This window comes from Vicia villosa, linkage group LG2 (genome assembly GCF_029867415.1).
Source record: "Vicia villosa cultivar HV-30 ecotype Madison, WI linkage group LG2, Vvil1.0, whole genome shotgun sequence".
NCBI classification, from domain to species: Eukaryota; Viridiplantae; Streptophyta; class Magnoliopsida; order Fabales; family Fabaceae; genus Vicia; species Vicia villosa.
The window spans coordinates 103,910,349-103,935,017 of NC_081181.1; the positions used below are offsets into that span (position 1 = coordinate 103,910,349).

Sequence of the window (24,669 nt, forward strand, 5' to 3'; positions counted from 1 at the left end):
AGTCCACGGTTTTTTGGTATAGACCACGCCTTTTTTACAACCGTGGCTTTTTTAGGCCACGGTTTAGGTAGCTTGATTAAGGCCGCGGTTTGTATTTGCCATGACTTCAAAACTGTGGCTATATGGTAAAGCCACGGTTTCATTTTAACGTTTACGACACAGTATTAGTTCAAGATATAGCCACGGTTTGGTTATGACCACCTATTTAAAACCGTTGTTATATGTTATGCTTTCTAAACCATTTATCTAGCCACGGTTTATTTGTATCATTACATAAATATGTCATTTAATATATATATATATATATATATATATATATATATATATATATATATATATATATATATATATATATATATATCATTGTGTAGTCATAAACAGAAAACAAAAAATGAAGTTGTAAAATAAAGTATATAAGACACATTGTATAATTACATTCATAATAACTACTGTCATAATTTCATAACAATTATGAAATGTTCCTTGTTAGAATTTTGATTTCTAAATGTATGAAGAGACTTAACAATGATCAGCTCCACTCATATTACAATTATAGGAAGGATAACTAATTGCTAGAAATCCATGACCTGCTGTTATACCCCAAAATTTGCCCGCATTATTTTTCAATCTGCCAACAACCAATCGCAGACGACATTCAAATGCAACTTCCAACATCTCTTCTGATCAAGGTAAGTGCAAATTTTCAGGGCATCTAAATATTCAATCATCTTCTACCTTCAGATTTCAGACAATCTCTTCAGGTTTAAGAAGATTGAATAGGGGCAACTGTTATACCCCAAAATTTGCCCGCATTATTTTTCAAGAAAACTCCAATCTGAAAAATTAAGAGTCTCATATAATTATGGATTATTTCAACAAATATCCTAACATATAAAACACTTAGTTTTTAGAATTTTCCTTATACAGTAATTTGGCCTGCAGTTGAATTTATTCTTACGCAAACGCCAAATACTGTTTATTACTTCACACATGCTATTTATTTATTTACAGATAAATAGTACTGACACAATTGGTACAGAGTTAAATCTTTTTGCAGGCGCAGAATCAGGAAACTCAGACTGTACTGGTAACAAGTAGATTATTATTATCTTTTGTTTCCCACTAATTTTTGTACTATATTCCATTATTTTCAAAAATCTTTTCAAATCTCTTTTTCAAAAATCAAATCTCTCTTTTTCCCAACACTATCTCCACTTTCTTTCAAATCTTATTTCCACTCAAATTTTCCTTTTGTACGGAATCACATCATTCCCCAACGTCTCTATCCTTCTTTCCATTCTATAAATACCTCCCATTTTCTTCCATAAAATCTCACATCAAATTCTAATTCATCTCTCAAATTTCCACTTCATAATCCATCCTTTCTTCTTCCCTGACAAGAATGGCAAAGTGGATAGAGACACTGTCTCTTACAGTCATCACCATTGCTACGGTGATCATGACTTTCTTCTGCCTGCATAGTCCTAAAGAGTGTGGACCTGCAATGGTTGCACTCCCAATCATCTACATGTTATTGTTCATAGCATGGGTCATTAATCGTCATTCTTAAAATTTGCAGTATTTCTTATTTCTTAAATGTACCGTTTATTCGTCGTACTGTTCAATATAGTATGTAATATTTGTACTGTCAGTATTAAATGTTGTACTATTTGTCATAATATTGCTTAATTACTAAGATAATATTTTGTGTGTTTTCTGCCAGTCAAATATTCCTATTTCTGTGCATTAAATGATTTTCAGGGTTATTATCGGTAATTTTGCCCGCATACAGTAAATATTAGTTATTTATTATGTCTGTGTTTTTCTAACAAGTCATGAAAATAAACTTTCATTTTTCACATAAAACATAAAACAAAAAACAACAAAAAAGAAAATTAACTTTGACTGTTGATTTTTCACTCTAACTGCTACGTCAATACCTGAACAGTCAGTTGACAGCCAAACTGCTGGCAGTACAATTCTCAGTGTTTTGTACCATCAATCAAATCAATCTTTTACAATTCCAAATTCCAAGATTTTTGTTCTAGAAGTCTTCTGAATATCACGCGATTAGCAGAGACTCAACACTGCACAAAAATCAGGTACGCTTAACTGTCTCCTACATAAACAGTCCCTGACTAGGGTTTTCTTGTTTTTACAGGAGAAACAAGTTTTTGAGAGATCAAATGGATTTCATACACATCCATATATCTCAAAGTACCATCATACAAATTTTCAAACTTCAATTCACTCAGACGCACCGTCAGCAGCTCAAACAGTCAACAGACGACCCGTTTGACCAAAAAAGTCAACAGACAGTCAAAAATGAAATATTTTGTCAAAGTCCATATTTTGTCAAAGGATTCATCATTTGATCATTGGATGATCATAATTCATCAAGGAAAGATCAAAAATCAACAAAACCCTAAGATTCAAAATTAGGGTTTTTGCCTGAAAAGTCAACTCAACTTTGACTGATCATAACTCTCTCATCCTTCATCCAAAAAATTCAAACCAAAGCTTATTTTGAAGGAAATTCAATTATCTTTCAAATGCAATTGATCCCATGGTCATTGGATTCACCATTTGAAAAATATGATCAAAGACATTACAGGTCATTTTCAAAGTCAACAAAAAGACACTTTTTTCAAAAGGACACACAAGGAGCTTCAAAAATAATTTTGACATGAGACCAAAGGCATTGGTTAGAGGACTCTTTGAGGTTTCCAAAAAGTGCAAGATCTCCTTCATATGACAAAAATTGAGGGATCTACACCTTGTTGAAGTTGGCTAAATTTTGGGAAAATGCATGAAATCAACATTGCTCAAAAATGTATTTTTTCCAAATGGGGCCAAGTTTTCATGGTTCAAACATCTTTGCCATGTTATTATGGGCCTCCCACGACCAAGACAAAGCCCACACCATTTTTATTCATTTTTGGTTTAATTTTATCACATATAAGATTAAATTAAAAAGGAAAAATGGAAGAATAATACATAGCTTTAATCTTAAGCTAAAGCCTCCACAATTGACTTAATTATGCAGCAAGGAAGGTGCAAGGAAAGTCTATGGCAAGAGGTGTGGAAGAATTAAGCAAAGGTTGCTTAAATTTTAAGCTTGAAAGACAAAAATTCAACAAAGACAATTAAGGCTTCTTAGCTTAGTTTTTAAGCACTCCATGGCTTATAAATAGCTTATCATACTTCACAAACAAGGGGGGAACGAAATAGAAAAGGAAGCATAGCATAGAAACCTCAAAATTCTCACAAAAATCTCCAAACTATGTAATTTTCATTTTCATATTTCCAATCAATATCAATACAAAACAATCACTTCCAATCATCTCTTAAAGCAACATAGAGTAAGAATAAGCTCTTTGTTTGGTCCCATGAGAGTCGTAATAAGTGTATAAAGTTTTGCATGAACATCATACTCCCTCATGCATACCACACCTAATCAGGTATCCTTTTATTTTCTATTTTATTTTAATTTCTTTACAAAATTAATTAAAAATAGTTTTAAAAATCCAAAAAATATACAAAAAATATTTTTAGACTTCTAAAATAATATATTATTTTCTGAAATAAAAATATTTTATTTTCTTTCAAAATTTCAATATTTTGCATAATTAATTAGTATATATTTATATATTTGCTTCTTAATTATTCTAACCAATCAAAAAATCATTAAAAAATTGTTCTTAATGTTAAATATTGTTTATATATTATAAACTAATTTTGTGCATATTTTGAATAATTTTCTGTTTAAGTTTTAATTATTTGTATAATTATTTGTATAATTATGTATTAATTAGCTTAATCAATTTCAAATCAATTTCAAAAATCCAAAAAAAATTAGTTTTGTTTTAAAATTAATTAACAAATATTTTGTACATATTTTAAACTTAATTTCTAGGTTTAAATCTATTTTCATCTTTTTTCTTCATTTTAATTTAATTAATCATGCATTAATTATAATTAAAATCAATCATAAAAAAATCCAAAAACATGCCTTTTATTTTTCTTGCAATTTAAATTCCTAGATAAGTGTATAGGATGTCAAATTCATGTAAATAGGCTAGTTTACATTTCCTGCACAATCGATGTAATAGCGTAGATTTACTTTCCGCACTTTACATTTCCGCATTTTAATTTCCAGCAAATATAAACTGCGTGTATGTCAAAGATAAAATTGAACCGTTAGATCACTAACTTCAAAGATAAAATATCTGAATTCAAACACAATCAAACTTGCACCTCTTAAGGTAATCCCTTCTCATTCTTTTCAAAATCAAAGTCAAAATTCTACTATTTTGAGTACAAAATCGAACCTTGCGTTTATATCCGGTGAAAGGATAGATTTTTAAAGGAAATAGGATAAAGACCTTACAACTCAAGGTAGACCTCCTAGTTTGCTTGCTCAAATCAAAACAAACAAAATTCTCATACACTGTTGTTTTTCAAAACAAAACTTTCAAAAAAGACAATACTTTGTATACATCCAAACACGGATTATTACAAAGTTAACGTTCTTTTCAAAACATCTTTCGAAAGATAAACAAGCATTTTGTATACATCCACACACGGATCATTACAAAATTCAATTTACAAAAGTATTTGAAACCACATATGAGCAATTTCAGAGCAATTGAAAAGTGATCGAAAAACAAGTGAGCTAAGCAAACTTAAGAGCCCATGGATAACCATGGATACAAAGGGTGCTAACACCTTCCCTTTGTATAACCTACCCCCTTACCCAGAATTTCTTAAAGGTCTTTTTTCTGTTTCTTTTATAAACCTTTCCTTAATTGGATAAAATAAAAGGTCGGTGGCGACTCTGTGAATTTTCAAAAATGCGAAAGCATTAAGCGATAAAAAAGAGTCAGTTCACGTATCTCTCCCGAACAGAGGTATGGCCCGAGATAAAAAACGGAGGTCCACAGAACTGGCGACTCTGCTGGGGAGATACTTTCAAAAACAAAATGTTTTCAAAAGGGGTTACCTTAAGAGAATAGTTCGATGTTTTCAATTGTTTGACTTGATTGCTCTATTTTTCAGAGGTTTGTTTGGGTATTTTGCTTGTGTGAAAGATTCTAACCCGAATCTCGAGATACCTTAAGTATATGACAATAGACCAAGGAAACTGTACGGCATGTACCGATACGGTTGATCTGGTAGTCATCATTAGTGCGATACTTTGGTTTATACTGATGTCCCTTGAAAACGATCAAGGAGTATATTAGGCTTCCGAAATGTCATTAAACACTAATTTGTCTTAGAACCTTTTTAGTTGAACTTGACTTGTGGCCTATTAAGTGGTTAGCTTTGAAATTGATCGAAGTTAGTTATCCTCGAGGAATATTTTGATCGGCCGCTCGAGCGCCGTATTGAGATGTTACTTCCAAGGATCATAGAACCCGAATACTATTCTAGGACAGGTTTTAACCAACTCAACTTCAGTGGGGAGGGTATCACCTATCAGCTCCATGCAAGCCTTTAAACCTAAGGCTATTGTTTGATTTGTTTTTGTGTGCCACATGTTTGCATCATAAGCATATCATTTTTGCACCAAACACTTCAAGGATCAAAGAGTTTACCTTTGTTTTTGCAGGTAATGGCTCCCGCCACCAAAGATTACATCCGAATCAACATCTCAACGGTACCATCTGAACTAAAAGACTTAGTGTCAGAATTCCCCAGGAATGTTCAATTCACCGAAAGGCATGGTCACCTACTCCATTTGGTTACCTCAAAATTTGAAGAAGACATGATACGGGTCCTGTTCCAGTTCTTTGACCCTGAACATCATTGCTTTACCTTCCCTGATTACCAGTTGGTACCTGTAGCGGTAAAAATGTGACTCGAGCGTTTTCGCGCGCTCGAAGTACAACAGAGTCGCCACCGAGCTTTATTTATTCCAAGAAGGAAAGGGAAAATATCGATAAAATCCACGAATAAAAAGAAATCGGATAAGACGGTCGTTCGTAACCAAATTAGGGTTCGGGAGTCGGTTAAGCAAGGGGAAGGTGTTAGCACCCCTCACCTCCATCGTACTCGATGGAACCCATTTAGTTAATTTCGTGTTTGAGTGTTAGTGTAATGTTTGTGTTCTTTAGCTTATTAATTGATAAAAGATAAAAGAAATGTTTTAAGTTTTTTTTTAATTATTGTGAAGAAAAAGAAAAGATTTTTTTATTATTATGCTCGCCAAGACGTTTGTATCTTGTGCCTACGTATTCCCTAGTGCAATGGGAAAGTCAGAGCAATCGTAGTTCGGACGAAGAACCACGAAAAGTTTTGTTGGTTGATTTTAGCGAGAGGTACTCGATCGCTTTCAAATGGAAATACTACGCGCACATGGATATGATATCACTACAAGAATGGATGACTAAATCAAGATAAGACATGATTTTGGCCATCATCGCATTCGAGTGGAAGATGTTCGAACTTCGCATGTGGAAGTATGTTCGTATTGAAAATTGGATAAGTGTCTCATTTATGAAAAGAGTTTTAAAAGCCATAAGGCAAAAAGGTTGAATGAAATTGAAGTTGTGTTTTAAAGGGACATTTAGCAAAGGATTGAGCATAGGTGTTCACCTAGCGCGTCTTTACCCAAGGTATTGAACAGGAGCGAGCCCCATTATCACTTGTTGTCCAAGTTAATTAATTTGTTTTAATTCAAAAGATCAAGGTATTCAAGAGGTGTGCACTTCTTGTCACAGGATCCTTCAGTTTGATTAATGTGTTTTGATTCAAAGGATCAAGGTATTCAAGAGGTGTGCACTTCTTGTCACAGGATCACTTTGATTTGATTAATGTGTTTGGATTCAAAAGATCAAGGTATTCAAGAGGTGTGCACTTCTTGTCACTTGATCACTTTGATTTTATTAATGTGTTTTGATTCAAAGGATCAAGGTATTCAAGAGGTGTGCACTTCTTGTCACTTGATCACTTTGATTTGATTAAGGTGTTTTGATTCAAAAGATTAAGGTATTCAAGAGGTGTGCACTCCTTGTCACTTAACCTTTTGGTTTGATTAAAATGTTTTGATTCAAAAGATCAAGGTATTCAAGAGGTGTTCACCCCTTGTCACTTAATCTCTTGGTTTGATTAAAGTGTTTTAGTTCAAAAGATCAAGGTATTCAAGAGGTGTGCACCCCTTGTCACTCGATCTTTCGATTTGCTTAATGTGTTTGAATTCAAAAGATCAAGGTATTCAAGAGGTGTGCACCCCTTGTCACTTAATCACTTTGATTTAATTAGTGAAAAGTTTAAAAAAAGGGTGTTAATCCAAAAGAATTGAGGTATTCAAGAGGTGTACACTTCTTGTCACACGATCTTTCGGTATGGTTTAAAGAATTTTTTGTAATGAAGACTCGACGTTGGATCGAGAAATTATTTGTAACGACTTGGCGTTGGACCAAGGTTTATTGATTTTTAGATTGAAATTAATCTGATATTTTTGGTATTTTTAATATAAAAATGTAAGTCTAAAATCAAAAGCAATGTTTTTTTGTATTTTTAAATAATTAATAATAAAGCAACAGTTAAACAATAACTAAAATAAAACTAAAACAATTAAACAAAACCATAAAAAAAACATAAGCTAAAATATAAACATGGGGTGCAAAAACCTGGACTATAGGTGTAAGGCCCAAATAAATCTAAAAAAATAAAATAAAAACCTTTTGGCGGACCGGGTCAGACCCATGCCATTCAAAATCGGGTTTCATTAGAAAACCCTAAAAAAATTCTCTGGTTTCTCTCTTAATCGCTCCTCTGTTCTCACACTGTTTTTCTCTCTTAATCGAACCTCACTCTCTCGGATCATCCCTCTCTGACTGGAATCCTCAAGAGCAACACACAAAGAGTCGTTCAAAGTACCAGACTAAACTTTAAATATCATACAAAAACAACACCATCAGTTGAAATGAAATAGCGATAAACGGTACCTATCGAAGAAGTTTCTCTGGTGCCGGTTTCAAAAACAAAGAGGTTTGTTCAGGTGCTGCAGTTTTGTTGTGACTTTTGACTCTACCTCTTCTTCGATCTAAAACATCTCCTTCGCGTGAATCTGTCGGTTGTTGTTAAGTGAACATCAGTGTTCCGTTTCTGCAAGTTGTGAAGTGGAGTTGTGATGAGGTTTTGATGACGTGATGAATGTTGCGTGAGGATGATGATGTTGTCTTGGTGAAGGTGGGTGAAGCCGAGGTTCTGAGGATTATGAATGGAGGTTTTTGTGTATGAAGTGAATGAATGAAATCTGAAGGTTTATGGAAGTTTGATGAAGTTTGGCTTAGGTTTGTGTTTCGCTGTATGAAGATGCAGGCTGAGCAATGGATGAGTTTTTTTACAATGAAGATAAGTTGCAATGGAGAAATGAAGCTGTGCAGTTTGTATAGAAATTTGGAGGAAGAGTTTCAGGTTTCTTGCATAGTTTTTTTGTTAGAGTTTTCTTTGGATCTGTCCCCCTTTCTTGCTATGCTGAATGCCTCATTATATACCCAAGCATTAGGGTTTGTAAAGTGAAATCTGAAGAGTTTTTGAAATGAATTTGGAATCAGTTTCATGGACCTTCTTGCTAGCTTTTGTGCTTGTCCATTTAGGTGCAATTCTTGGCATGTTTCGAACATCAGGTTGCAGAGTGTTTTTGGACATATTTGCTTGTTTTGAGATAGCAGGGATTTGTGCAGAGTTTTGGACTGTGGTGTTTGGCATGGTCAGCAGCGATTTTGAACCTTTGGGCAAGCTTTGAGATAGCAGAGATAGCAGGATTTTTTGTCTTTTTTGTTTGTTTGACTTGCAAAAGGAATAATGGAATAATAATAATAATAATAATAATAATAATAATAATAACAACAAAAAAGAAGTTAATAATAATAATAAATAAATAAAAATGAAATAAAAATTAATCTAAAATAAATTTAAACTAAAAGATAAAAAAAATATTAAAGACTAAAAATTAATCTAAATTAAATCTAAACTAAAAATAAAATAATATTAAAACTAAGATTAATTTAAACTGTCTAAAGCTATTTTTTTTGTTGACTTTAGTAAAAAGTCAATTTTTTTTCTAAAATATGCAACGATGCGATGATATAATGCAAATGGAATACGAATACGATAATATCAAATGAATGAAATATGTGGGTCAAAAATTGGGGTGCGACAGATGCCCCTATTTAAGTTTCTTCTATCGAAGTTGTGAAGAGACTTAAATACAAAGTACACAATTTTTGTCCTTCATATGCAAATGGAATGCAATGCATGAACTCTTTTTTTATATGATATGAGAGATTCTGTGGGGAATAAGACTTGAAACAAGCAAACACACCAAATACATTCATGAGTAAAACATAGATGAATCTGGAAAGGAGGATAAACAACAAAGGCAATCAGGGTAAAGCATGATTGAGCTTCGGGAGGAGAATATCTAAGATGTTCAAGATAAATCATGAACGAGGCTGTATTAAATGACAATCAAGGTAAAACATGAATGAGGAACATCAAAGGACAATCAAGGTAAAACATTGATTGGGCAACATCAAAGACAATCAATCAAAATAAAAACATGATCGGGCTTTTGAGAAGGAAATATTAAAGACATTCAAGATAAAGCATGGATGAGACAACCTCGAAGGACAATCAAGGTAAAACATGATTGAAGAACATCAAGATAAAACATGACTGAAGAACATCAAGATAAAACATGACTGAAGAACATCAGGATAAAACATGACTGAAGACAACCAAGATAAAACATGACTGACTCAAGTATTATATGGAAATCAAGATAAAACATGATCGAAGACAACCATAATAAAACATGACTGAAGAACATCAAGATAAAACATGACTGGAGAACATCAAGATAAAACATGACTGAAGAACATCAAGATAAAACATGACTGAAGAGCATCAAGATAAAACATGATTGAAGAGCATCAAGATAAAACATGATCGAAGACAACCAAGATAAAACATGACTGACTCGGGTATTAGATGGGAATCAAGATAAAACATGATCGAAGACATTCAAGATAAAACATGACCGAAGAACATCAAGATAAAACATGACTGAAGCACATCAAGATAAAACATGATTGAAGAATAGCAAGATAAAACATGATTGAAGCAACAAAGGCAATCAAGGTAAAACATGATTGGACCTTTTTTTTTGAAAAAAAAAAAAACAATATCAGAGACATTCAAGATAAAACATGATTAAAGCAACAAAGACAATCGAGGTAAAACATGGTTGGACTTTGAAAAGAAAATATCAGAGACGTTCAAGATAAAACATGAATGAAGACAACATCAAAGACGATCAAGATAAAACAGGATTGGACTTCGAGAAGAAAGTGTCAGGGACATTCGAGATAAAACATGAACGAGACAGAAAATTGATAAATGCCAAATAAGTTGGATTTAAACCATAAGGTAAGATCTTGGAAACAACAAGACTTGGGAAAATGCGCATGACTATGCATGATATATGATTCTTTCAATGCATGATATATGAATGATGAATGCAATGCAATTGGTTATGATAACCGAGGTAGACTCTTTTGTGAGGGTAGATTGGAATTCTGATTCCTCAACACAAGAACATTGCCAACTCTGTTATGTCACACTGATGATCCTCTTGGGAAGGACTGCTAAACTGCTCGGGGATTGCTGAAGAAGACTGCCCCTGATTCACTGATTGTTACCTAATCGTTGCTTCAGTCCTTGAAATAAATGTTGGGGAGACTTGCCTCAGTATAATTCTTGGAGAATAGGACCTTGAAGTAACGTGCCCTTGATAGGATCACTGATCAAGTCTCTTGACTGTTTGAACTTCCTTGAAAGATGAGTGCTTACTTGCAAATAGAATGTTCGTTCAAAAATGGAAATTTTAATGTGATGTTCAAAACATATTTTGAAATCAAAATCATTTATTGGATGATATTATTGGTGTAAAGAAAAAGAATCAAAAGTCCAAACACAATGATCTAGACGTTCAAAGTGATGGATAAAGCAAAAGGTATGGTAAAACAAACAATTTGCAAAGATCTTTAGGAGTCAGGTTAACGCAACCTTGTTTTAGTATGCTTTCAAAATAAACCTTGCTTCAATTAGGTCTTTTGAAGGTTGTAACGTGGCTTGGTTCACGGTTTTTGAAACAAAGGATATAGGCTCAAAGTATATTTGTACCCACCCCATTCTTCGTGATGATCTCCAATCCTACGCTCAGTTAATTCAAATTATGCATTCAGGCTCCAAGAGGCTTTGGAATTGCACCTATGATAATGATGATGGTTTAAAGGCCAAGGGAATCTTTGAGATGGCAGTCACCTCTTCCTTTCGATAGTCACAACGTTTTATAGTTGTTCAGTGAATTTATTGACTTCTCTTTTTTTGCTTTATATCCCTAACTTTTGCCTGAACTATTTCTTTTTGAGGATTACAGTCAGCGGGATGCCCCAGCTTTGCCTAAGTCTCCTTTGTAGGTTTTGACTTAGCGGGCTCTCTTCATTGAATTTTTTGTTATTGGAAAGATAGTGACTGCCTTGATAATGATTAATGATAACCATCTTGGTCACTTTTGATTGGAACCCTTATTAAAAGGTGTACTTAATGATTTTCTTGAAATTGAATGCACAACCAAATAAACTGAGAACTACCCTGCCCCAGGTTAAAATTGAGGGTTTTTTCGTTTAAAAAAGAAACTCCAACTTCGAAGGCTCAAAGGGGTTGACTAGGGATTAACTTCCTTATTTCTCCAGTGTTTGGGGATTAAAACAATGCCTATACATCATCAACAAAGTTTTATTTGAAAGCACACAATTCAACAACTTGGGTATTTCGTTTTCATCATCCTCCCTCCAATATTTGCATAAAACACAAGTTTGATAAAGAAAGTGAACAAGGGAAATATTTTTGTTTTTTTTGAAAGATAAAGTATAAAGATAAACACAATGGATGTAAATGGATTGATTCAAATATACAATGCTCATTTCATTAAAATTAACATTTTGAAACAAACAACATTCAATGCAGCACACAATACCAACAAGGGAATTGCTAACAGTAAGAAAACATGGCCTAGTGACTAATCAGTGACGAGGATGAGTTGCCTTGTCTGATATACTGGCTCTTTAACTGAATAAATTCCACTCTTAGCAAATCTTGGCTTCGTTGAAGTTCTTCCATAGTCTTCAGATTCATGCCTCCAGTTCAATGTGTTGAGGAATCAACTTGACAGTATATAGACCACTTGAGGGTGAAGACAGATGAAATGAGTCTTTTGACAATCTGAATGTATGAATGCAGATGCATGATTTTTTTTTTTACATGCAGGAATGATGCAATGTCATATGATAGGGAATGCAACACGATGTTATACATAGACTGAATTAAAATGATAAATGTAAATGGATAACAGAACTTACTGAGGAAAGCTTCTTATAATAAGACAGTTCTAGGTTCTTTTACCCAAGAATCCCCTCACAAGGTTATCTCTATAGTTTTTGGATATAACATAACCTTTACAGATGGAACGGGTTCTAAAGGTCCTTGGAGTTAACGACGAAATCAGATTTCTGCCATGCGATGGGCGAACCATCTTATGACAAATTTCATAACTAAGTCTCCTCCAAGTGGGGTTCTCGTATTAGCCATTCAAGGTGTTCACCTTGGGGACTAGCACTACACAACCACCTCCTAACTTATGTTTTTTCTCTTGTTTTTCAAAGCTCGGGTTGAGAGCTTCACTCAAATATCATTCCCATACCCACAGTTGAGTATATACAGAAATAAATAAAAAGCGATAAAGCAAGAGTAAAGAAACATAAACAACAAAAGAGTAAACATAAAGAATATAAGAATAAGCATAAAGAACATAAGAATAAACAAACAAAAGCAAACACTCAAACATAAAACAAACTAAACTAGGGTTGACCCTCTTAGGATTGTATATCCCCAGCAGAGTCGCCACTTTCTGTAGCGGTAAAAATGTGACTCGAGCGTTTTCGCGCGCTCGAAGTACAACAGAGTCGCCACCGAGCTTTATTTATTCCAAGAAGGAAAGGGAAAATATCGATAAAACCCACGAATAAAAAGAAATCGGATAAGACGGTCGTTCGTAACCAAATTAGGGTTCGGGAGTCGGTTAAGCAAGGGGAAGGTGTTAGCACCCCTCACCTCCATCGTACTCGATGGGACCCATTTAGTTAATTTCGTGTTTGAGTGTTAGTGTAATGTTTGTGTTCTTTAGCTTATTAATTGATAAAAGATAAAAGAAATGTTTTAAGTTTTTTTTTATTATTGTGAAGAAAAAGAAAAGATTTTTTTATTATTATGCTCGCCAAGACGTTTGTATCTTGTGCCTACGTATTCCCTAGTGCAATGGGAAAGTCAGAGCAATCGTAGTTCGGACGAAGAACCACGAAAAGTTTTGTTGGTTGATTTTAGCGAGAGGTACTCGATCGCTTTCAAATGGAAATACTACGCGCACATGGATATGATATCACTACAAGAATGGATGACTAAATCAAGATAAGACATGATTTTGGCCATCATCGCATTCGAGTGGAAGATGTTCGAACTTCGCATGTGGAAGTATGTTCGTATTGAAAATTGGATAAGTGTCTCATTTATGAAAAGAGTTTTAAAAGCCATAAGGCAAAAAGGTTGAATGAAATTGAAGTTGTGTTTTAAAGGGACATTTAGCAAAGGATTGAGCATAGGTGTTCACCTAGCGCGTCTTTACCCAAGGTATTGAACAGGAGCGAGCCCCATTATCACTTGTTGTCCAAGTTAATTAATTTGTTTTAATTCAAAAGATCAAGGTATTCAAGAGGTGTGCACTTCTTGTCACAGGATCCTTCAGTTTGATTAATGTGTTTTGATTCAAAGGATCAAGGTATTCAAGAGGTGTGCACTTCTTGTCACAGGATCACTTTGATTTGATTAATGTGTTTGGATTCAAAAGATCAAGGTATTCAAGAGGTGTGCACTTCTTGTCACTTGATCACTTTGATTTTATTAATGTGTTTTGATTCAAAGGATCAAGGTATTCAAGAGGTGTGCACTTCTTGTCACTTGATCACTTTGATTTGATTAAGGTGTTTTGATTCAAAAGATTAAGGTATTCAAGAGGTGTGCACTCCTTGTCACTTAACCTTTTGGTTTGATTAAAATGTTTTGATTCAAAAGATCAAGGTATTCAAGAGGTGTTCACCCCTTGTCACTTAATCTCTTGGTTTGATTAAAGTGTTTTAGTTCAAAAGATCAAGGTATTCAAGAGGTGTGCACCCCTTGTCACTCGATCTTTCGATTTGCTTAATGTGTTTGAATTCAAAAGATCAAGGTATTCAAGAGGTGTGCACCCCTTGTCACTTAATCACTTTGATTTAATTAGTGAAAAGTTCAAAAAAAGGGTGTTAATCCAAAAGAATTGAGGTATTCAAGAGGTGTACACTTCTTGTCACACGATCTTTCGGTATGGTTTAAAGAATTTTTTGTAATGAAGACTCGACGTTGGATCGAGAAATTATTTGTAACGACTTGGCGTTGGACCAAGGTTTATTGATTTTTAGATTGAAATTAATCTGATATTTTTGGTATTTTTAATATAAAAATGTAAGTCTAAAATCAAAAGCAATGTTTTTTTGTATTTTTAAATAATTAATAATAAAGCAACAGTTAAACAATAACTAAAATAAAACTAAAACAATTAAACAAAACCATAAAAAAAACATAAGCTAAAATATAAACATGGGGTGCAAAAACCTGGACTATAGGTGTAAGGCCCAAATAAATCTAAAAAAATAAAATAAAAACCTTTTGGCGGACCGGGTCAGACCCATGCCATTCAAAATCGGGTTTCATTAGAAAACCCTAAAAAAATTCTCTGGTTTCTCTCTTAATCGCTCCTCTGTTCTCACACTGTTTTTCTCTCTTAATCGAACCTCACTCTCTCGGATCATCCCTCTCTGACTGGAATCCTCAAGAGCAACACACAAAGAGTCGTTCAAAGTACCAGACTAAACTTTAAATATCATACAAAAACAACACCATCAGTTGAAATGAAATAGCGATAAACGGTACCTATCGAAGAAGTTTCTCTGGTGCCGGTTTCAAAAACAAAGAGGTTTGTTCAGGTGCTGCAGTTTTGTTGTGACTTTTGACTCTACCTCTTCTTCGATCTAAAACATCTCCTTCGCGTGAATCTGTCGGTTGTTGTTAAGTGAACATCAGTGTTCCGTTTCTGCAAGTTGTGAAGTGGAGTTGTGATGAGGTTTTGATGACGTGATGAATGTTGCGTGAGGATGATGATGTTGTCTTGGTGAAGGTGGGTGAAGCCGAGGTTCTGAGGATTATGAATGGAGGTTTTTGTGTATGAAGTGAATGAATGAAATCTGAAGGTTTATGGAAGTTTGATGAAGTTTGGCTTAGGTTTGTGTTTCGCTGTATGAAGATGCAGGCTGAGCAATGGATGAGTTTTTTTACAATGAAGATAAGTTGCAATGGAGAAATGAAGCTGTGCAGTTTGTATAGAAATTTGGAGGAAGAGTTTCAGGTTTCTTGCATAGTTTTTTTGTTAGAGTTTTCTTTGGATCTGTCCCCCTTTCTTGCTATGCTGAATGCCTCATTATATACCCAAGCATTAGGGTTTGTAAAGTGAAATCTGAAGAGTTTTTGAAATGAATTTGGAATCAGTTTCATGGACCTTCTTGCTAGCTTTTGTGCTTGTCCATTTAGGTGCAATTCTTGGCATGTTTCGAACATCAGGTTGCAGAGTGTTTTTGGACATATTTGCTTGTTTTGAGATAGCAGGGATTTGTGCAGAATTTTGGACTGTGGTGTTTGGCATGGTCAGCAGCGATTTTGAACCTTTGGGCAAGCTTTGAGATAGCAGAGATAGCAGGATTTTTTGTCTTTTTTGTTTGTTTGACTTGCAAAAGGAATAATGGAATAATAATAATAATAATAATAACAACAAAAAAGAAGTTAATAATAATAATAAATAAATAAAAATGAAATAAAAATTAATCTAAAATAAATTTAAACTAAAATATAAAAAAAATATTAAAGACTAAAAATTAATCTAAATTAAATCTAAACTAAAAATAAAATAATATTAAAACTAAGATTAATTTAAACTGTCTAAAGCTATTTTTTTTGTTGACTTTAGTAAAAAGTCAATTTTTTTTCTAAAATATGCAACGATGCGATGATATAATGCAAATGGAATACGAATACGATAATATCAAATGAATGAAATATGTGGGTCAAAAATTGGGGTGCGACAGTACCCACTTTGGAAGAATTCTCTGAACTAATGGGATTGCCTGTTCGAAATCAATTACCTTTCACTGGTTTAGAAAGGATTCCAAAACCTGAAGTCATTGCTGCTGCTTTACATCTGCGAAAATCAGAAATCGAGTCCAATTGGGAAACAAAGAGTGGAGTTAAGGGTTTACTTGCCAAGTTCTTATTGGAAAAGGCTCGACTACTGCTAGAAAACAAAAGTTATCCAGCTTTTGAGGAAGTTATGGCACTTTTGATCTATGGGTTGGTTTTATTCCCAAATCCCGACCAGTTCATAAGTGTACACATCATCAACCTTTTCCTAATCCGTAACCCGGTACCAACATTGCTGGGAGACATTCTACATTCTCTACACACTCGTACCATGAAGAAACGAGGAACTCTCATGTGCTGTATACCACTACTGGCTAGGTGGTTTACATTTCATCTTCCCCGATCAGTGTTGAGAAATGAACAAAGAATGCAATGGTCTCGCAGGATTATGTCTTTGTCTCATTCAGATTCCGGTGGAACAACTTCTTTCAAAGAGACATTACTATCATTGATCATTGTGGAGAGTACCCTAATGTGCCACTCCTTGGCATCAAAGGAGGCATCACTTACAATCCCTCTTTAGCTCTACGCCAATTCGGATATGCAAGGAGCAACGGTCCCCATGACATGATTATCCGTGGCATTGTGTTTGATTACGAGAATGATTCTCATAGACACCGGCGAAGGTTCATACATGCATGGGGCAGTGTCTATAGAATAGAAAGCAAAACTTTGGGGCAATGGAATTCTATTCCTATGGAACCCTACCTCAGATGGGTCCGCACTCATGCTCAGAAACTCCTTATGCCATATCTTGCTGTTCTACCTGTGACTATTGAACCAGAGGTCGAAGGATATGAACCTCAAGTTATTCTACACCCGGACATGCCAACTGACCTAGAAGAGTTGCAAAAATCTTGGGTTCAACTCAAAGAGGAAAGAGACACCTTCAAATCATACTGTCAAGACTATGAGAGAAGGATATTGGAGCTCACCGGACAGCTTCAAGAAGAACAGCAGATCAACACATTCCTGGGGGCAAAGAGAAAGCGTCCACGGGAGACCTGAAGGATCATTTATTTTATTTCTGTCTTGTAAGCCCAAATGAGGCAAAGAAAAAAGAAGCAAAAAAAAAAAAGAAATAAATTGATTAACTAAAGTTTGTTTCTTCTTTAACAAATCTAAACTCTAAGATCCTTGAAACATTGCACACACATTTCACTTCATGCATTGCATATACATTTCATACATTGCATTCATATACATTGCATATACATTTCATACATTGCATTCATATACATTGCATATACATTTCATACATTGCATACACATGGCATCCAGTCATACACATTTCATAACAGGTTCACATGACGGATTTCTCATCTCCTCGCTGTTTATTTCAGTCAGAAGAGATGGAATCCGAGACAAGCATCAAGAATCTCGAAGCACAAAATGCCCAAGTTCAAGTGGCAATTCTGGAACTGGCAAAGGGGCAACAAGAACTGAAAGCCCTGATAATCTAGAAGAAAAAGAAGCCCAAAGGATCTGTAGGCGTGAGTCACCTAAAAAGGAAGATCAAAGTCCCAGTCAAAAAGTTCAAAAAGCCACCGATCCCTGAAACAGTCGGTGATGGTGAACAAGAAGACAATCAAAGCAACCAGGGTTCTGCTAAACCCTCTCTCTCTTCAAATGAAGAAAATGATCATTCTGGGGACGAACCGGATGATGAAAAATACCAACAGCTGGAAGACCGTATGAAAGCTATGGAGATACAAAAAATACCTGGCTTAGACTTCAATGATCTAGGGCTCATCTCGGATGTTGTTATCCCTCCAAAATTCAAAGTTCCTGTCTTTGCAAAATATGATGGAGTTTCTTGCCCGAAACTACATCTGAGATCCTATGTAAGGAAGATACAACCTCATACAACGGATAACAAATTGTGGATTCACTTCTTCCAAGAAATTCTGTCGGGTACACAACTCGAATGGTACTATCAGCTGGAAAATACCAAGGTTCATACTTGGGAAGAATTAGCTGCTGCTTTTTACAAACAGTACCAATACAATGCTGATCTTGCGCCAACCCGTACTCAACTAAGGGGCATGTCTATGGGACCAAAAGAAAGTTTCAAAGGATATGCACAAAAGTGGAGAGATATGGCTGGAAGGGTTCAACCACCCTTATCTGATCGCGAACTAGTCAACATGTTTATGGGCACTTTAACTGGCCCTTTCTATAGCCATTTGCTGGGAAGCTCATCATCAGGTTTCACTGACCTGATACTGACCGGAGAACGTGTCGAAAGTGGCATTCAAAATGGAAAAATTCAAATAGGTTCCTCCTCTGGTACTACAAAAAGGCCCATCAGCGGGAGAAATGAGGTCAATGCAACACAAATTCAGAAAAGTCGCAAAAGTGAGCAGCATCAATCTGTAGGGGCAGTTCTGATCTCCGCATCTGCACCTCCAAAAGATCAACAGCCAAAATATACGCATCGACCAGATGCACCAAGAAGAAATTTCACCAAAATTAACATGCCAATCTCTCAGGCATTGCAGCACTTGCTAAAAGCAGATCTTATCACCTTAAGAGGTCCTCCAAAGAATGTCAACACTTCCTCTCCAAATTATCGCCCTGATGCAACATGTGCCTATCACTCAAACTGTCCAGGACATGACGCAGATCACTGCTGGGCCCTGAAAAATAAAATACAAGATATGATAGATGCTGGTGAAATTGAGTTCGATCCTCCAGAAACTCCAAATGTCATCACAGCACCTATGCCAAAGCATGACAAAACTGTCAACGCTATCCTGGACACTGTTTACATCTATGATGTGAACGAATTATCAACTCCACTCTGCGAAGTCAAAGGAAAGCTAATCCGAGCTAGTTACTTCCCAGGATGTGACCCCGACTGCTTTTACTGCTCCTGCCTGCCCAATGGTTGTGAAAATCTGAGGATGGGAATTCAAAAGTGGATGGATCGCCGTATCATTATGTTTGAGAGACTCCCTTCTATGGACGTGCTGTGCGAAGTCTTTGCAAACAGGATGAGAATAAAGGATGCCTCAGTGATCTCCAGCTTACCATTCAAAATCTCTGCCAAGGCTCCATTCAAAATTTCTGCTACACTCAAAGTGGCATCAGTAGTCATTGCTAGTCCAACTCCATTTCCATACTCCTCACACAAAGCTGTCCCATGGGGATACGACACTAATGTTTACGTTCATGGAGTTAAGCAGAGTACCTCGACTGAAGAGGCCGCAAAGTTAACTACTCCAACTGTGGGTAATATTGTGGGTACCAGCAAGATCACGAGAAGTGGAAGAATCTTTTCACCAGAAATTTCTCCAAATGTTGCTGCTGGTCCAGTCCGAGTCCCAGTTCCTAATCAAGATAACAACGCTCGAGGCAAAGAGCCACAAGTTGAACAAGTTCAAACCCCGGTGGAGATCACTGCTGAGGATCCATCAAAGCAAGAAATGGAGGAAATATTGAAAATCATCTGCAAAAGTGATTACAATATTGTTGAGCAACTGGGGCACACCGCTTCAAAAATCTCAATGCTATCTCTGCTAAAATATTCAGAAGCTCATGCCAAAGCTCTGATGAAGTTCCTGAAAGCTGCGCATGTGCCTCAAGAGATCTCAGTCGACCAATTTGAGAATTGTGTTGCCAATCTAACCGTGAGCAATGGTCTCGGTTTCTCCGATGTGGATCTAACCCCTGCTGGAAAAAATCACAACAAAGCCTTACATATCTCCATTGAATGTAATGGCACCACTCTATCTCATGTGCTAGTAGATAACGGTTCTTCTCTGAACGTGTTACCGAAAACAGTACTAGAAAAGCTTGACTTCGAAGGAATTGTGTTACAACCAAGTGATGTTGTGGTAAGAGCCTTTGACGGGTCAACCAGAACGGTATACGGAAAAGTGAATCTCCCAATCAGAGTGGGTTCTCAGATCTTTGATTCTATCTTTTACGTAATGGAAATTCACCCAGCCTACTCCTGTTTACTTGGACGCCCTTGGATACATGGGGCAAACGCTGTAACTTCTACCCTGCATCAGAAGTTAAAATATCCAGTAAAAGGAAAGATTGTCACAGTCTATGGAGAAGAGGAATATGTGGTTAGTCACCTAAGCAATTCCAAATATGTTGAGTTGGAGGACGAATTCATCGAAACTCCATGCCAATCATTTGAGGTAGTCTCTCCAGATGTCTCTACCACCAAGCATATTCCTGCTACTCCAACTACAACTATGGCTTCTCTCAAAGATGCCAAAGCCATGATTGAACAGGGTGATTGCACAGTATGGGGACAGCTTCCCGATATACCCTACAAGTCTGACAAGCTAGGCCTGGGCTATGATAGTGAAAATCAAAAGAATGATCAAAGTCCTCGTTCTGAAGGATTGAGGTCACACTTCGTCAGCCAAGAAGTAAACGCTATTGAAGATGAAGGAGCGTTCCTGAACCATATCATTCAGCCATATCCAGATGAAATTCCACCTATTTCCATGGGAATGTGGGATGCTGTGGGAGAACCAAACGGCGGGTATAATTATCAGTATGCCGCACCTCAGAATTCTTATATTGCTATGGAGGACCTTACCCCGACTGGATGGGGTGATCAAATTGGAAATGATCAAATTTTCACAAGTCCTGTCACTGAGCAATATCAAAATCCACCCAAAGAAGTATGGGACACGCTAGGAGAACCCAGCGGCAAATATGACTATATGGTGAAATACTCCGCTCCTCCGAGCTCACAAATTGCTATGGAGGACATTGTCCCAACCGGATGGGATGAACATTACGATGACAATTTCGCTCTTGAAAAAGCCAGGGAAATACCAAATAACGAGGGTTGCTTTCTGTCAGCATACACTCCTCATCAGGATGCACAAGTCTCTATTCAAAACATCATCCCGACTGCATGGGACGGCCTTATCGAGCATCTCGCTCAGCCAACAGAGATATCTCAGCCTGGGCTCTCGTATCCAGCAGAGTATATCCCTTATCCCGAAGGATCACCGGCTCATTTTCCCACTAATGAAATCAATGCTGTGGAAGATGAAAAAGACAACTGCAACTGGAACAGCTGGGTACCCCTTGCTCGCAACAGTGGATTGAACAACTGGAAAGCTGAGGATGTGATCTCCTTTGACCAGGAGTAAATGCCATTTCCTGTTTTCTTTGTGTATATTGTGCAAAGATAAAAATGGTTCCTGAACAATCGAACCATGAGCTTGAAAAGCCGTGTGCCTTAGCACATTGGTCCTTCTATAAGGGCTTATCATATCATGATCATGTGCATTCAATAAAATCATGGGACGCTTGCATATTTAAATTTTGTGATCCTTTTTCTTTCTTTCTTCGCTTTCTAATAGCTATGTTTTTTCTTCACACACACTCACATAATTAACATGCAGATTCACATACACTCTGGATCCAGTCAACAACGATTCTGCTATTGCCCGTCATGACTTTGAAAATCCGATCTACCAAACTGAGGACGAAAGTGAGGAAGATTGTGAAGTGCCAAGAGAAATTGCAAGGCTGCTAGAACAAGAAGACAAGGCCATACAGCCTCACGAGGAGCCAATTGAGGTCATCAACTTGGGCAGCAACGAAGAAAAGAAAGAAGTCAAAATAGGGGCTGATTTAGAACACAGCATCAAGCAAAGACTGATTCAAATGCTGCGAGACTACGTCGAGATATTCGCCTGGTCCTATGAGGATATGCCAGGCCTTGACACGGACATCGTAGTTCATCGCCTACCAATCAAAGAAGGTAGCATTCCAGTCAAACAGAAACTACGAAGGAGTAGGCCTGATATGTCAAAAAAGATCAAAGACGAGGTTGAAAAACAGTTTAATGCCGGATTCCTAAAAGTTGTAAGTTATCCTCCTTGGATAGCTAACATCGTGCCTGTACCTAAAAAAGACGGGAAAGTCAGAATGTGCGTGGACTACAGAGATCTGAACCGGGCAAGCCCCAAAGATGATTTCCCTTTACCACACATCGATGTACTGGTTGACAATACCGCACAATGCAAGGTATTCTCCTTTATGGACGGATTCTCAGGGTACAATCAAATCAAGATGGCACCCGAAGACATGGAAAAAACAACCTTCACAACACCCTGGGGAACCTTTTGTTACAAAGTAATGCCCTTTGGCCTGAAAAACGCAGGAGCAACCTATCAACGTGCAATGGTAGCGCTATTTCATGATATGATTCATCAAGAAATAGAGGTGTATGTCGATGACATGATTGCAAAATCCAACACCGAGGAAGAGCATCTGGGTCACTTACACAAGTTGTTTGACAGACTCAAGAAATACAAGTTGCGACTGAACCCAAATAAGTGTACCTTTGGAGTAAGATCCGGCAAACTCTTAGGTTTCATCGTCAGCAGCAAAGGTATTGAGGTTGATCCCGCCAAGGTTAAAGCCATTCAAGAAATGCCTATACCTCGTACCGAGAAACAAGTCAGAGGATTCTTGGGACGTCTAAATTACATCGCCCGATTTATTGCCCACATGACTACTACTTGTGTGCCGATCTTCAAACTGTTGAAGAAAGATCAAGTGGAAAGGTGGAATGACAAATGCCAGTTAGCCTTTGATAAAATCAAAAAATACCTCCAAAAACCTCCAATCTTGTTGCCACCTGTGGAAGGCAGACCTCTGATAATGTACCTAGCTGTGTTAGAAGACTCAATGGGGTGTGTACTAGGACAACATGACGAATCCGGCCGAAAGGAGCACGCAATCTACTATCTTAGCAAAAAGTTTACCGATTGTGAAACAAGATACTCACTACTCGAAAAAACTTGTTGTGCCTTAGCTTGGGCGGCTCGCCGACTAAGACAGTACATGCTAAATCACACCACTTTCGTAATCTCCAAGATGGATCCCATCAAATACGTGTTCGAAAAACCTACTCTCTCTGGAAGAATAGCGAGATGGCAAATGATCTTAACAGAATATGACATTCAATACACTTCACAAAAAGCAATCAAAGGAAGTGTGGTAGCTAATCATCTGGCTCATCAAGCAGTGGATGATTATCAAGCATTGAACTTTGACTTCCCAGACGAAGACATTATGCTAGTCAATGACTACAAACAACCAGGACCAGAAGAAGGACCCGAGCCAGGATCCCGGTGGACTATGGTTTTTGACGGAGCTTCTAATGCACTTGGCAATGGCATCGGAGCTGTGATCATTTCCCCCGCAGGAAGTTACACACCGTTCACTGCCAGATTATGCTTCAATTGCACTAACAATATAGCCGAATACGAAGCATGTATTCTGGGTCTTAAAGCTGCAATCGATCTAAGAATCAAATTCCTGGAAGTCTACGGAGACTCGGCCTTGGTAATCTACCAAGTCAAAGGGGAATGGGACACAAAGCACCCAAATCTAATTCCTTACAAAGAATATGTGCTGAGTTTGATTCCTTACTTCGAAGAAATCACTTTCGAACACATCCCACGCGAGGAAAATCAACTAGCTGATGCTTTAGCTACCATGTCATCTATGTTCAAAGTCAGGTGGGACAACGAGGCGCCTATGATCACCATTTACAGGCAAGATGAACCATCCTATTGCAATGAGATCAATACCGAAGGAACTGAGGAAAAACCATGGTTCCATGAAGTAAAAAGATATCTCGAAGCTCAGGAGTACCCTGAAGGGGCATCCATTAATGACAGAAAATTTCTAAGGAGATTTGCTGCCAAATTCTTTCTAAGCAATGGAACCCTATACAAACGCAACCATGACTCGACTTTACTTCGCTGTGTAAACAAGAAGGAAGCGGAACAGATCATGGAAGAAATACACAATGGTACCTTCGGTACTCATTCCAGTGGACATACAATGGCTAAAAAGATCCTGAGAACAGGTTATTACTGGTCTACCATGGAAACAGACTGCCATCATCACTCCCGAACATGTCACAAATGCCAGATATACGCTGACAAAGTACATGTACCTCCAGTTCCATTAAGCGTCCTGACGGCTCCTTGGCCTTTTGCAATGTGGGGTATTGATATGATTGGAGAAATCAAACCTACTGCCTCCAACGGACATCGCTTTATCCTGGTCGCTATTGACTACTTCACAAAGTGGGTAGAAGCAGCTTCATTTGCTTCTGTCACCAAGAATGTGGTGGCCCGGTTCATCAAATACAATCTCATTTGTCGGTACGGCATCCCTGAACGGATTATCACGGACAATGGCACAAATCTAAACAACAGAATGATTACTGAACTTTGCACACAGTTCAAGATCAAA

At 36.8% G+C, this 24,669-nt stretch overlaps 1 long non-coding RNA gene across 2 annotated transcripts in view; it reads right to left on the reverse strand.

Moving 5' to 3' along the window:
* Positions 1 to 380: 380 nt before the first annotated feature.
* LOC131651740 (uncharacterized) overlaps positions 381 to 24,669 on the reverse strand; it is a 38,987-nt gene continuing 14,698 nt past the window's right edge. For both annotated transcript variants that reach the window (XR_009298486.1, XR_009298485.1), the window contains exon 8: positions 381 to 587. This is a non-coding gene — a long non-coding RNA (uncharacterized LOC131651740). The remainder of the gene's footprint in view (positions 588 to 24,669) is intronic.